Source organism: Aquila chrysaetos, chromosome 3 (genome assembly GCF_900496995.4).
Source record: "Aquila chrysaetos chrysaetos chromosome 3, bAquChr1.4, whole genome shotgun sequence".
Taxonomy (NCBI): Eukaryota; Metazoa; Chordata; class Aves; order Accipitriformes; family Accipitridae; genus Aquila; species Aquila chrysaetos.
Window position 1 is genome coordinate 13878085 of NC_044006.1, and position 12123 is coordinate 13890207.

Here is a 12123-nt window from a genome sequence, read left to right on the forward strand (position 1 = left end):
TAAGGTTTTTACCTTTTTTGGGGCATTACACGTAAAAATAGTGCCTATTTAAAATAATTACAAAACCAGTATAATTTATTCAGAATCACTACAAAATAAGTGCGAGGAGAAAGAACTTTAAAAAATTTAAAAAGGAATGAAATCAATGCCTTGAAGATAAATGTAACTGAAAAAAGTATAAGACAAAATCATTACTCAAGGAAGACAAGTCAAATTATTACTTCTTTGATGCATACAGAAAAGAAAAGCATCTTGATAACTACAAGGAAAACGATAGTATCACCATTATCACTGAAGAATGTGTTATCAAAAGAGAATTGGGTCCCTGTTTTGTCTGTTGCATTCTGAAATCTTGAATAGTAGTGATTTGATTGAGCTGACCTCAAAAGAGGTCAACCAGACCAGAAAAACACAGGATGTGATGAATGTACCAGCGAAGGGCTCAGCTTTGGAAGAGCTCCCTGAAGGCAGAGCCATGCAGCTCCACACAACCTCTCTGAGCAGCTAACTATGGATCAGAGAAGTCACAGGGATGCAAAGTCTCAGGCATACAGATATTTTTGCATGTCCAACCATTAAATCCACTTCGATGTAACAAGTTAATAACAAGAATATAGTTTGAAGATGATAAGGAGAGCCAAACATCAAGCTACAGAGTCAGCTCCCCAAGAAAACAATTTATTTATACAGAGGTTTGATTACAGGTTATAGAGGTTCTAAAGAGAGGTTATAGCTGAAATGGAGACAGGTTTTTCTCTTGTGCACAGTGAAAGGGCAAGAAGCAACAGTCTCAAGTTGCAGCAAAAAAAATTAGACATCAGAAAAATTATTCACAAAAGTGGGGCAGCACTGGAACTTGTGTCCCAAAGGGTCTGTGAAATCTCCATTTGTGGAGATATTAAAACCTGGACTAAAGACTTCCAGAGGTTCCTTCCAACCTAAACTACTCTGTGCTTTGGAAAGATGGAGGGTAACCTGTCTCATGCACATACTTAGATAACCACAATTTTTTCTAAATACATCAGAGGATACTAGATAACCTGATGAAATTGGATGAGCTCAGACAGAGAAGTCACTGAGGCTGAAGGAGCCCATACACCCAGTGAGCTCCCAGCATCTTAACTGGAACTTGAGCCCGCGGTTTCAGGCTCAGTTTTTCCAACAGTCCCTTCCCCAGATCTGAAACCCTGAGGACAGGTGGAGACCTGTGCTGGGCTCTGTGCACTGGAGCCTCCTGCACAGCAGCTGCCCTCGGGACAAGGGGAGAGAAAAGGAGAGAAAGAAAGAAGCTGCCGATTTCTACATGATAATTCACTTAAGTAATTGAGCTACATGTCTGTTGTGTTACTGGATGTGCTATTGTGCATCCAAACCTCACATTTTATTGTGCATTCAGCCTGCCCAGAGAGTGGGCCATTTTCTGGGATTAACAATCCCCCTGCCCTTTCATAACATACTGCTGACAAAATGTTTCTTGTGGTCAAATAGCTACAAAACTTTTTAAAATATCAAGTCATCCAGCATATTCAAATACTTTCAAAATAAAAGAAGAACTAAATAAAAAAAAGATAAAAAATTTGTGGCTTCATTAGTGAGAAGCCATATTACTTCTTCCTTCATTGTTTGTCCCAGTCCACAGAGCAGGGGAGGGGCAGAAGGGACTACTATTTCACACACTGATATACAGCCAGAAAGACACAGATTAGGATTAATCTTTTGCTGTGCCAGTCTGTTTCCCCCCAGCAAATAATCTGCCCACTTTCCCCATTCTCCCGCCCAAGCTTCTCCCTTCCGTGCACAGATGAAGGATTCATCCCAGCTGCCTCCCTGGCCCCAGCTCTGCTGTCCCTTTCCATGCAGATACAAGCCATTTTAAGGCCACTGCTCACTGTATAAGGTTGGGATGAGATATCTGTACATGCATAGCATTGATTCCTCACTCATCTGCCTAGTGACACCACTGAGGCCAGGTTTGGATGGTTTATCAGACCAGCCATGGCTTGGCCAGCTTTAGAGGATGGTCCTGCCGGAGGCTGGGCAGCAAAGGGTGACCTGAGTGTCCCTGCACCTGGCTTCAGGCAGGGGTTATGGTGACAGCATACAGTAGATTCTGTTACATTCATTAAAGGGCCGATAGATGTACTCACACATTGTCACTTGCCTGTCTGACGTAAAGTACTCGCTTGCTGAAGGGCTGAAAGAACTTAACAGAAATTGCAGCAGCAGGAGAAGCAGCAATGTGCAACTTGTAGCGGCCGTGCTGCCTTCTGTGTCAGTTCTCACCTCTCCTGGAGCTCCCGGTGCGAGTTCGAGCTCTCCAGGCTCTGTCTAGGAAATCTGGGCAAGAAGTACAAGTGAACATGCATTAATTTGCACAGCCTTATTTTTCAGCTTGGCCGGGCTAATAATAGAACTCCAACTAACTTTCCAAGTTTGTTCGTTTTTCAGTTTAAACCAGACTCCAGTATGTCTCTGCAGATAAAGACGACAGCCCCTTCCCTGCCTCATCTTTTCACGTTTATGCCACGACACAGCACCCTCCAGGTGGTCCAGCAGCATGTGCTACTCTTAAGAAGATTGTAGATTTGGGTTAAAGAAAAAAGAGGAAAAAAAAAAAACCAACCAAAAACAGAAAGAAGGAAAGGAAGAAAGAAAAAGAAACCTCCTTTCAGTGACGGCAGAGAATGGCACGGGGCCACCTGCACATGGAGACGAGATCCAGGTCTGCTACTCACCATCTGGGATTTTTCACCCCTGCAGGCAGCTGACTGATAGAGGCCATGCCATGCAGCGGGATGGCTTGTCACCTCCCGCTGCCAGCTGCAGCCCTGTGCCAAATGCTTCATAGCTCGGGCTGGTTGCGGCGGGGCTTGGCTTTTTCTTTGAAGCTTTTGCTCAAAAGCTGAAGAACGGGCAGGAGGCACTGAAACATGACTAAGCACTGCCCAGAGAGACCTTGCTGCTTGGACCACGGTGCATTTTATAATATATTTGGGATTGCTCTTCAGCTCCAACAAATTTAAGACTGGAGGAAATCCAAATGAAGGGTCTAGGGTTCTCTTCCTAGCTCTTTCCTTGCAAAAGCAATTTCCTTTATTGGCATCTTCAAAGCAAAAGTAATCTTTCTGAGGGAGGTTTGGCAAAAATGTGGAAGGTTTTTATAGTGACGGGGCCAAAGGTTTATAAAACCCCATTGAAGCCATTACAGTCCAAGGTAATAGGTAGCTATAGACTTTCAGGAGAATTAATAGAAGGAAAACAGCCTGGGTTTTCAGTAAAGGGAAAGGCAGAAAACTTTGTTTTTTACCAGTACTTTTCCTTTCCAATGCACACACAACACCACCACCAAACACCAATATTTTAAAAGCGAGTTGTCATTTTAGAATCAGGAATTTCATAATATTTGCAATGCTTTAATGCAATGAATTGTGCTGAAATGTCATTCATACTTGCCCACCGATCCTATACAACACTAGAGTTCCCATCATTATCATCTGGATATGGAGGCTGTTCAACATGACAGCCCAATAGGATGTTCTTCCCAAGAGCACTTTTGTATTTAGGATAGAGTTAGAGCAATGGGGGACAAAAGAAAAACAAGTTTGTGCAGTCTTAACAGCGCTAACCAAGCAGAGTAAGTTTATCAGCAGAAAATGAAAGACAGTCCTACACAAGGCTCAGCAGAGTCCTTCATGTGTGGATGTGGGACCCCATATTCTCTGGCAGAATCAGTTCTTCCCCTGATCATTTGTGCTGGAAGTCAGGCTGAGCTGTCATCTAGCAAGTTTTAAAGCCAACAAATGTTCCCATCTCCAATTGTTTTTCATGCCTGCAATTGCAAGTGTATTCAGAAAGGAACACAGGCAGACAATAGGAGAAAGATTGTATTTCTCAGGCATATGTGCTGTGGGGATCACAAAGCTGGGACAGTAGCTGAACACCTCTTGGCAAATGCATCTCATGGAAGAAGCCAAAATATTCATTCCTTCTGGACAAAGGGAAACTGCTGCATTTATAAACTGTTATTGTTTATGTTCTTTAAAAAATAAAACTGTAACATTTTCTGCTTTGGTCATAGTTTAATCGGTATATTGAGCTGGAAGAGAGGAAAACTGAAGCTGGCAAAATTTTGCCTGGAGGCAGCAGTTTTGTTGTTGTTAACAATGCTCATTAGTTCATTTTTAACATCTCTCTCTCTCTGCTGATGTCTGAGTTGTGTGACAAAAGCAGCCATCGGCATCTTCCCTCCTTTACTTATTTCAAGGATTTCCCCCGAGTTCAAGTCCAGAGGTAGGAGGTTCCTCCCTACTAACAGTAGTCACTCGACACTAATGAGCTGGATAACACCCACAGCGCAATCAGTGACAACGGCACTGGCAGCACCAAGCATGCACACGGGGTGGACTGAGATAACTCTGGCACTCCAGAGTAGCCTTCACGTCAGCTCCTGTCTAATTAGACGTTGCCTATTTGTGCTTTAAAGTATCCCTAGATTAATAAATATATATGTTTCTATTTGGTGTCTCCCTCAAATGACTGCCTGAAGGGATGCTTTACTTCTGCAGCGTAGCTGTTAGCCCTCACACACAGAACTTCTTGCCAGGAGAGAGCCCCGTGGTCCTCACTTGGTCCTTTCCCCATGGGCCGCAGCCACTTTTTAAAGAAGCAGGTAGTATGGGAGGAGCTTTGCTTGCCATCGGCAGCAGATCTGAACATGACAGCTGGCTGGACCACAAAGGCGGGTATCAAAGGATCCAGATTTTTGTCTGCACAGTGTGCGGTAGGGTAAGGAGGTCTTCTGTACAATCTGACTGCTACTATGTTTGTGGACCATGGCTTTTAAGAAATTGCTCTGAGTCCCTTCACACTTTTCCTCTGATTCCCTCCATTTTATAGCATTCTCAGGTCCTGCACTGCTCTCTCCACCTTCTGGGAACATCCCAGTATTTTGTTTTGAGAATACAGCCACAGAACAATGCACTTGACCTTATACACACACAGTCTTTTCCTTTACCCTTTCAAGTGGTTTCTGTAACATCGTAACAGAAAATTCTGCTCATAATTTTCTTAAGAAGCATGGCTATACCTGAGTTTCAGGTTAAATTAGTACTTTTTCAATCAGAAGATTAATACATTTTTTTCCCCTGCAGCATTACTATAACCAGGGCTAGACCGTAGTGCTCAGACTTTAAAGGCAGCACTTCAAACACAATTCAGAGCTTTGCAATTAGCCTGTCTTGGAGCGGGCAGGGAGGAAGGAAGACAGATGGAGTGCAAGTTTGCTAGGAGGTGTTTTGCTGAGTGGCACACATCACATCCTTACGTGACTCGGTAATGTTTGCTTTGTATGTGTTTTAGACCTGAAGTAGTCACAATTTTAAATTATGCTCATGTTGTCCTTTGGGTAGAAGTCAGAGCCTCCAAAGTTTTTAAGTCTGTTAGATTCCTACTTGGCTGTGGAGCCAAAGAAAACAAACCCTTTATAGCAAAGGGTGCCGGGGTTTGGCAGAACCCCAGGCTGCTTGCTGTCACCTGTTTGTACCAACCCAAATGAGCAAGTCTCTAAGCAGAAAAACAAATCCACTTGCTTCCATCTCATTGTACATTTTTATCACCAAGATAAAGGTAAAAGTCAGTTTAGGCACAGATTTTAGGTTATTGCTTCCTTGAAGGAAGGATTGCATCAGGGAAGAAGGTTTGGGTTTTTTTCCTCATTTTAAGGACACTAAAATCTGTGATATCCTGAGACTAAAAGGTAATTGAGGTAAAACATTGAGTGATGACATTTGAGGCAACTAGATTGATTAGATCAGACTGTTCATGTTTGCTCAGATTCCTCACCTCCTTTCCAAGCCCTCTTGATTTTTTTTCTGTTTGTAGCTGAAAACACACAACACAAATCATCCTTTCAAACTTGCTCCTACCTTGATTAAAAAAAAAAGAAAAAAACAAGCTTTACAATTCTAATGCTGTAACTGCTGTGCATATGCCAGAAGTTTGTTCCTACTGTGTCAGCTCATACAACAGCTTGGCCTTATCTACACAGCACAGAGATTTGAACAGGTTTAAGACAGCTTTCAGAAATTTAAATTCTCTGTTTACCACCTTGTAGCCTCCTCTGCTTCTCAGCACATAGTTCCTACCATGCTGATGAACAAACACAGCTCCCTCCTAGCGCACAAATATTCGTCCAAAAGGAGTGATATAAATTAAGGTAAAGCCCTAACTCAGTTCGGCTAGAGGGAAATTCTTGGGCACTGGGTATAGCAGAAATAGGAAAGGGGTTTAGGCCTCTATAATTTCCCACACTGAACTGAGATGCGAGATTGTAAGAGAAACTAAATCATTGTCACCTGATTAGCCAAGGGAAACAGCAGTCACATTCAAAATAAACAGCAAAGTTTGGAAAGGTTTGGGAGAAAATTCCTAAGAAATCAAAATGTGGCCTTTGTAATGATGGAGGAAACACCCACACACCCCCCTCTCTTCCACCAGGTATCACTCCGCTGCACATCCTCCCCAGCTAACACCTTCCCAAGAGAACATACACAGCCTCAAGCTTGCTAGATAACCCCACAGGAAGTAGCATAAAAGCTATTTTTATATATACATATGCACATATATATGTATATATGTGTAAATAGAGTTTACAAGTTGTGTATATATATAAAGCTATGCTATATAACAAGTTGCATGTTTGTATCTTATGCTGTTAGTAGCATAAAAGCTATTTACACACACATATATACATGTATATAAAAATAGTGTTTACAAGTTGCGTGTATATATATGTTCTAGATACATTATGTGTATGTACATAAAGATATATACATAAAGATACATAAAGATACATAAAGATATATAGGACATAAAGATATATGTCCCGACACAAGACAGTACTTACACAAGTTCAATTTTTAAGAATAAATAAGCCTGGATTGCCCAAAAGTGAAGGTGCAAAATGCCAGCAAGATCAAAATGATATTTAATCCAAATGACCGTGAGTCTCCCTTTCGAGAGGCCCAGGCTGCTGGAGCATCCTATGCTGTGCTATTACCCTACCCATTATGCAGGCAGGTTGGGTAGGCTTGGGCAGCTTCGCACAAGGATATGATGACCAAAGAAAATTGCTTTCCAATGAAGACCACTAAACAAGGTAAGGAAAAAGCAACAGAAAGTGATTTCAGTGCTTAGGTCATTTCAAATTGGATGGAACATGTCGGGAAAACATTTCATTTTCATCTTTCCACTCCATGTGACTGCATTTACCAAAAAGGTTAAATCCCTCTGCAATACTTTTTTTTGAAGATTGCCCCTCAGGTTCAAAGGGTGCAGCATGTTCTTATCAACCCCACAGAGCTTGCTTTGGGACTGATAACTTCTAAGCCTTCCCTTTTTTCAGACGTCTGTGAAAGAGCGAGAAAATTGCAAATAATTGCATCCTGAAGTGATGGGAGTTATCTGCCTAAAAATCCAGTATGATTCCCAGTACGTTCCTCTCTGATCTACTCGTGGGCCCTGCTTGCAAAGGCTTGCCACTGCTTGAGCACTTTCATGCAGGGTCCACAGTGGGAAAATTACTCTAAAAGCAGCAGACAAAAAAGAAAAAGTGGTGTCCTAGTTTCAGCTGGGATAGAGTTAATTGTCTTCCTAGTAGCTGGTACGGTGCTATGTTTTGAGTTCAGTATGAGAAGAATGTTGATAACACTGATGTTTTCAGTTGCTGCTAAGTAGTCTTTAGTCTAAAGTCAAGGATTTTTCAGCTTCTCATGCCCAGCCAGCGAGAAAGCTGGAGGGGCACAAGAAGTTGGCACAGGACACAGCCAGGGCACCTGACCCAAAATGGCCAACAGGGTATTCCATACCGTGTGACGTCCCATCTAGTATAGGAACTGGGGGGAGTGGGAGCGGGGGGAATCGCGGCTCGGGGACTAACTGGGTGTCAATCGGCGGGTGGTGAGCAATTGCACTGCGCATCATTTGTACATTCCAATCCTTTTATTATTGCTGTTGTCATTTTATTAGTGTTATCATTATCATTATTAGTTTCTTCTTTTCTGTTCTATTAAACCGTTCTTATCTCACCCCACAAGTTTTACTTCTTTTCCCAATTTTTTTCCCCCATCCCACTGGGGTGGGTGGGGAGTGAGTGAGTGGCTGCGAGGTGCTTAGTTGCTGGTTGGGGTTAAACCACGACAAGTAGCAGCACTGAAGAAAAGGCAGTGTTTTCCACCGACCAATGCATATAAAATTCTGACATTACTCAACATGCTTTCAGACCCAAAACTGTTACAACGTCTGGTACTGAGATCCATTCTCTTTCAGCAAGCTACTATCTCCTTTATATTTCCACAGTGTTAGTGGGTCTTTTTAGCCTAGTCCTATCATTTCCAAGCTGCAATTTGCAAAAATTAGTCTCCAAACTTGCAAAGCTGATTCAGGTAAGAAACAGCAGCAGCAGGAGTTTGTCAAAGAGAATTATTTGCATGTTTACAGCCCAAACTGAGTTTTGACTTAATACTTGTTCATGGAATGATGAATATTTTTTGCAGCTATTCTGTTTAAAAAGGGATGCGAGACTGGGGGAAGGGGACTATTTGCCTCGGACCCTGCATGCTAGTTGAGGGTCGGAGGATGGCAAGGGGCCACGACGTGTCCGAGAGGTGCGGAGGGAGCTCGAGCAGGGGCAAAGCCCTCCTCCCCACACTCACTTGCTTCTCATTTTCCACCCCTGAGCTTGGGCCAAGCCACAGATTCAGACTTCAGTCCTGACCCGAATGTAGGGTGAGCATATTCGCACTAAGAGGGATTTGAATTTCTAGAGCCAGGGGGTTTTATTTCAACACCTGCTAGAACAAGAACATTTTTAGATGGTAAAACCTGGAGCAAGCTAGATTAAAATAAAAGGGTCATATACCAGTAACACAGCAAGCAGTGAACATACATAACAGATCCTATTGATTATAAAACACTTGCAGGCTCTAGACTTTAGTGTAAAAATGTTACTAAAAAAGAATAGCGGCACTTAGTTCTTTCTTCACCTGGATACAAAACAGCTCTGAGCAACAGGTCTCAGAGTTTTGTGCAAAAGACGGGTTAAGGGATGTGTGGAGGACCTCCATGATTGGAAGCAATGAGTCCCTCCCCAAATGTCAAAGAAACCCTTTTCATATATCATGCATGTTTCTTAAGTAAAGTTTCTGTCTGCAGCAATGGAGACAGCATTACCATTGGTATGGAGTAAGCAAAAAACCAGATCTGTAAAGACTGACATAATTTCTACATACAACCTCTGAAAAACGAGCAATTTCACTAGGATCCAGAGTAGAAACAAAACAAACCAAGTGCTTATTTTCGATTTTGGTATTAATTTTGACTCAAGCCACAGCTTAATCCTTTGTACCCCAACCGATGCAGGAACCAGTATCACATGTTGCGATGCTTATTATTATACAAATGAGCTGGAAACTGGCTGCTTACAAGTGGTGCCTTCGCACATTCAGCCATGTGGTGTAATTATAATTCAACTGCGTGTACACACAAGCACAGAGAACTGGGGTTGCTCATTACGTCCTTTGTCAAAGCCCATTTTTCTTTGCAAGATAGTTCCTGTGGCACCAGAATAAACAATAATTTTGGTTCTTTGCACATCACCAGCAATTTCCTAGACAACCCATTCTCTCATTGCCAGCACTCTGGATTGTATAAACACTGCCAATAAAGCCTTCCAGTCACTCTTGGTTTAGGGGTATATTTGTGCTCAGCTTTTAGGAGACAGAAAACACAGGCAAGTGCACGTGCACACACACTTGCATACAGAGTTGCACACACAATTGCTTCCCTACTTTGCTGACTGAACAGGTTCATTTGCAAGAGTGATGCACAAATTGGGACTATCGCAATCCTGAATGGAGATTCTTGCTGTATGTGCTCTTGGCATGCTCTGCTGTTGTGTTAGAAGCCATGGATTCTATAGAAGGGAAAAGTCTGAGTCAGTTCAAGCACAATTCAGCACATTACTTGGAAAAAAGATCCTTCTAGGTATCACCTTGCATTCGTGATATCCTGCACTCAGGCATTGTACCAGAGAAGGCCATTACAAACTTACAATGGTAAGTACCAACAACAAAACTTTCCTAATAACTGATTAAGTCCATAGTGGAGCTGAGGGCTGAGCTAAGTGCTTCCTACATAATAGGCTCAGGCAATAACTAGTGGCCTCTCCTTCTTTCTCAGCATACTTAGTCATGAAACATAAGTGAAAGGATACTACCAGGAACACCTTTGGAAATTTCAAATAAAAGGATATTTAGTACAAGCTCTTCAGCCTCTTGATTCTACATGGACCAAGGCTCACATTCATCCTATACGTGAGCCTACTGAGGGGATTATTGCTAGAAACTTCCAGCTTTATCCATCTCCAGAATAAGGTTCTGCCTATTTCACTGATTTTTCTATGCAAGCTAGGCTTTCTCCCACAGTTGTTTTAGAGGGAACCATTTATATATGCAATAAAAAAAGCTATTTCACCATATTGCTGAAAATTCCATCAGGTTACAGTTTATCTCAACAGTATATAATTTACAATGTATTAATAAAGGAGTACTAAATAATATATTGCTTTTGGCATAAAGAGTACATTATAGGTATTTATAAACACATCAGTAACTGTTACAGACTTTTAAGTAACCCTATTGACCTGCAGCATAAATGCTCTGTAGCTACTGATTCACAATATATAAACACTTTATGGATAAACTTTTACAAGCCATTTATAAATACACTCTTAGTAAGAAATATGACATACTCCCAAATAGACACAGAAATAACTCACAAAACCCAAGATCGTTTCAAGAAAGAGTACAAGTCTTTTTTTTTGTTTAGTTCCTGTAAAGTAAAGTTATACCTCAGTGTACAAAAGTAAAATTAACACAGAACAGTATTTTTTAAAAAAATATTTTTCATTGTTTTTCAAATGTGGGGCTTGACAAAAGCAAGAGACGACCTGAAACTGCCAAGTTAGATGGCTCAGAAGAAGAATTTCCAAGCATAAGCAAGAAGAGTTATGTCTGTTCCTTCTCTCTTTATGCCATTTTATTTATGACACAGGTCATTTGCTTGCAGGTATCTACTAATAGGGGGAATATATCCCATCTAACTGCAGCCATCTCTAAAATTAGTTGCCCAAGTCAGTATTGGTCACCTAGCTAAGTCAATCAGTGGAGCAAAACAGGCACATCCAGATGATGATTCAACCCATCCACCTTAGTCTGCTTTATCCAAGACAGACTCACCCTCTGGAGAGGCCTTTTGCCCACCATCAGGACAGTCATCCCTGCTCCCTCTCTAGAGGATCATGTAGACTGCCATGCCTGAATAAGTCCTAGTTTTGAAGTCTGCTGTAACAATAGCTGCACAGTCAGCTCAGCATGAGATACAATATTTAAAGGTTTAACTTGTGAGAGCTTCAGCTCAGGCAAAGAGTGTCTGCCAAACTTGACAGACCTTGCAGTAGTATCAGTATGATGATGCTGGTTATTGTGGGGATGGATGGAAAAGTAGAAGCTGATACTTGGAGGCAATAACTGACCTGGATAAAATATCTGCTGGATTCACACCTCAGCACATGTCAGTCATGATAACAGGAACAGGGTGTGAAGCACTTTGAACCCCAGTGGGTTTCAGGCTTCTGCATCTGTCTTTCCCCAGCAGCTTTGACCCACTGCTATCCTTGTGCTGGGCAGGCGAGAGGACAGAAAGGTGAATTTGTGTCTGTTTCTCAGTGCTGGCACTTCAACGTGTATCTTTGTAAGACCATCTGGAATATGGCAGAGCTGTCTCTGCTGTTTACCTTGCATAAATGCAACCTGTTGTTAATATCAAGTATCAGCAAAATATTTTGGATAAATCTAGATAAAGTGCCAAGATGAACTGTAATTAATCACTATGAATATACAGCTGTCTCTGTTAAACAGTTAGGACTGTATGGGTAAAATTTCCTCTCACTCTGACACAGTGGTGAGGAGCTTGCTTTGGTATCAACTTCTTCTAACTGCTTCCCTGGCATAACAATAACTATATGTAATTGAAGGGTGTTTTATACAGTCTAACCTCATTATAATG